The sequence below is a fragment of the Paramormyrops kingsleyae genome, chromosome 22, assembly GCF_048594095.1.
Source record: "Paramormyrops kingsleyae isolate MSU_618 chromosome 22, PKINGS_0.4, whole genome shotgun sequence".
Taxonomy (NCBI): domain Eukaryota; kingdom Metazoa; phylum Chordata; class Actinopteri; order Osteoglossiformes; family Mormyridae; genus Paramormyrops; species Paramormyrops kingsleyae.
The window spans coordinates 5,122,399-5,126,696 of NC_132818.1; positions in this window are offsets into that span (position 1 = coordinate 5,122,399).

Sequence of the window (4,298 nt, forward strand, 5' to 3'; positions counted from 1 at the left end):
TTATTTTGTATTAACTGTTCATAAGATCCAGACATGAACTCCACCATTCTGCAGAGATAATGACATTAATTTCTCCGGTGAAAATACATGGACAGTGTCTTTCACAAATGACATGTATTGCAGGAGCCAAGAGAGGCAGCGCCCTCCCTGGGGATCCCTTTAGGGCCCTCCCTGGGGATCCCTCAGCGCCCTCCCTGGGGATCCCTTTAGCGCCCTCCCTGGGGATCCCTCAGCGCCCTCCGTGGGGATCCCTTTAGCGCCCTCCCTGGGGATCCCTTTAGCGCCCTCCCTGGGGATCCCTCAGCGCCCTCCGTGGGGATCCCTTTAGCTCCCTCCCTGGGGATCCCTCAGCGCCCTCCGTGGGGATCGCTTTAGCTCCCTCCCTGGGGATCCCTCAGCGCCCTCCGTGGGGATCCCTTTAGCACCCTCCCTGGGGATCCCTCAGCACCCTCCTTGGGGATCCCTTTAGCGCCCTCCCTGGGGATCCCTTTAGCGCCCTCCCTGGGGATCCCTCAGCGCCCTCCCTGGGGATCGCTCAGCAATGAACAACTGGACTGCATGTGACTCGGGATATAAAGATGTGGTGACAAGTAACAGCGTGTTGAGAACTGATGGCCAAAAGGAGCTACAACAAGTAGCTACTGTGAGTAGATGAGGAGTGACGCATGTGCAGCTAGGATCAGCCGAGCGTCAAAGGCGGGCGTGGTCAACGGCACAGTGGAGTGTAAGTATCTCATTTAGATGTCGGTGAGATGTAGCGACAAAAAAAGCAGATAGATTAATACGCAGAGACAGAGACATGCAACCAGAAGAACTTGCTATCTGAGAGGCCCAGATATTGTTGTTGAACTGTGAGAATGAGAATGACGATCACTCACAAACCGATATTCTGGGTATTGGATGTCCAGGGTTATCATTAAAGCACAAAAAAGCACCAGTGGTCTTAACATACACAATATGTACAACAAAGCTGGTTGAACATTTGAATTTTACTTTAGTAAGGATACCAAGCTTTTTTTTTTTTTTTTTCAAATCAAAACGCAGGGTATTTTATGAGATTCAGTGCTACAGAAGGCATTGCACATTCATCCATTATTTTCTAGGGTTTCAAGTTCAGCAAAGGGTTCTTGAAATCAAGGTAAATCACAGGCTTTCAATGCCCAGGGCTTCTCATAATGGCCCAATTAATAGCCAAGCCAGTAAAGCATTTTCTCACAGCTAATCTTCTGAAAGACAGGGTTGAGTGGCTGGAAAATCTGTCAGAATGTTGTATAGCGGCTTTCTAACCAAAAACAAAAAACAAACCAAAAACATTTCCACAAATACTAGAAGAGGGTTACAAACCCTTCATTGCAAACACGTTTTACAATCCCTGTGTAGAAGGATCTGAAAGGTGGCATTTGCTTGCTCCCTGTCTCAGGTTGTTCAGTCTCTCTAGACTACTTTGCTCCATCTTGGATGTTGTAACCATAGCAACTGAATCAACTCTAAGAACTGCAGCTCCTGTCAGCTGACACATTCACTACCTAAAACAAGGTTTGATTTAGGTGACCAACATGTATGACAGACATACAAAATATGGCATTTGTATTTGTATGACAAAGGCTGTTATTCTAGGACAATTATCCTGACTGTCAGTTTCAATACCCTGATAATAGGTGCATATATCCTCAATCACTGCCATTTGACTGGAGTAAGCAGTGGTGTGATTCACTGCCTCCTTCAGGAGAGTAATTAAAAAGATTGAAAGAAATAGCAGAGGTAGGAATACAGACAAAGAACAGAAAGGCTATTGAATAATACAACTGACTATGATTGCATTTGTAAATTTAAATGCTGAGCTGAAGATGATCTGTGGACGGGTGCTGCAGGTGACTGGGAAGACGTGCAAGTCAGGACTGGAGGGATTCCTCATATGGCAAACCTCTGCCTTTCACCTACAATGGAGACGCAGAGAAAGGCAGACATGTGATGACTGCTATATAATCTTTATACTGCAAAGATGGACAGAGATCTATACTGCAAAGATGGAATTGGTGAGTTCCCTTTGAAGGAACAGACAGAGATCAGTATGGACGGCAACAGATAAGCACAGACTGGACTGAAAGATTGGAGGACTCCGCTTATTTGATCAGGAAGAACGGGGGAATATCCAGCCCGTCTCCATCCAAAATGAGGCCATGCCTGTTTCCCGCACTCCCCTGACAGAAACTCAATTGTTAATTTTACAGTAAATGTTTTGGTTTTTTTTTTCATTTATTGCATTTCTGCCCTGAGTCACTGCGTATGTCACACCAGTATCTGTTTTGTATTGTATTTGCTATTTACTTCGTATGCTGGAGATTCTGCTCTGATGTGTCCCCATTGTCCCATACACAGCATCTTGTCCATTGTATCCCTCATGAAGCTAAATATTTATAAGAAAATATTTCTGACGGGGTTTGGTCCACAATTACTGGCAGTTACGTCTTTCTGAACTGTTTTAAAGGGAAATTATTCTACCAAAAAGTAAGATATCTAAAGAAAGCATATCCAGATTGATTTGCCTGTGTTTCAAAGAAGTGAAGCAATTCCCTCTAGTGGCAGCACCAAGGATAACATCGCAACTTAATTACTTGAAAGCAGTATAACAATTACTTGATACAGTATAACAAACAAACAATAAATAGGAGGTAGTAATTTAAACAAGTGACACGGTTTAGTTATCGATAGTGAAACACCTTGATAATTAGATATGCAAAGTCCACGGTGATTTAAAACAATAAGCAAACAGCACCTAAAAATGCCACACAACTGAACTGCAAGGCAACTTTATTGCGTTATTATGATCTAGTATCAAGACTCGTCGTGCTAATTGTTCTCATTTTGTCCGAGTCAATAAAAACGAATTAAGAATGAATTATTTCAAAGGGAATAGTTTTCTAAACTTATCAATATCACATATGCATATTTTTGTTGCAGAATTACTACATAAGAACATAAAAAATTTACAAACGAGAGGGGGCCATTCGGCCCATCAAGCTCGTTTGGGGTGAACTTAACTAACAGCTCAGTATACTACAGTATAAACAGCGTAGCAAACAGCAGTGTTGAATCAGAATGCTCCTTTTGATAGATGTGAGGATTCCTCACTGGCGAATTTCGCTCATTGTGACATAGTAGTAAGCATTGTGGAACAGAAATGTAAATGCTCTAGCGATGATATTAAATTAATGACAGTTTTGTGAAAATCTGTGTCTCCTTTCACAATTGATTTTGCTGTGGTGGAGAGCTTTCTGCTGGTAATTGGGTTGCACTGGGCATACAAAGAGGGTAACATCTGCTTTGATTGCTCCACGTTTAAGATGAGCCACCTGAGCTTCGCACAATGCCGCTAGGGGTAGCCGTTTCATGGGACATTTGTTCTTGTTTTCAGGCAACCCTGCTTGCATGGTGAGGCCATCTAGCGAGGGAGAACAGAATTACATTCTATAAATATTCTTTGCTTTAGTGCTTCTAATATGAAGTAATACTGCGCTCAGAGTCCGGGGCGCTTGCTTAATTCTGTAACAATGTCGCAAATGTATTGGTTTCACAATTGACAAGCAATGTTTAACATTTGCACATATCTTCTGCACAAACATTTTCTTTCTACTAATTCAGTTGTTTTTTTTTTTGCCATTTCGCTATTAATTGCAATTGTATCTATTAGTATCCCAAATGTTTGATGTTTTATATTATACAAAGGTGTTAATAATTAAAATTCCCCCAATGAGACTGCTTGTCAATGAACTTGTTAACTTAGAACAGCTATTTCAGAACTATAATTTGGGCTTCAGTGAATTACTACTTGAATGTTTTGCTTAAAACTAAATTGTTGTTTCTAATGTGATACATATTATTTTGTAAACAAATAATGATTTTGTTATAAAACCAATAAATGTGGTTTTATAAGCAAATAAAGACATATTTTTACTGAATTAAGTAAATGTCCCAAGACTTCCTGTGAGCACTGTATGAGCAAAATTACTTCCAGGTTTAGTGTTTATTTGTACTTCTGAAGAACTGCCACTGGACACGAGGGAGTATTTCTCAGATCCTCAAAGCCAGGTTACTCATACCTGCTGGGCTGATGACGTGCTACGGATTACCATGGTAAGCCGACTCTGACATGTTACATGCACCGATAAGAAGATAAAACCCTGAGCTTACAATGTCATTACAGACAATGACTTGGTGAGAGTCCCCCCCCCCCCAAACGAAACAAAGACAGCAAGGCACCGCTAGTTCACATGAAGAAATTCTGCAGAATCAGAAGG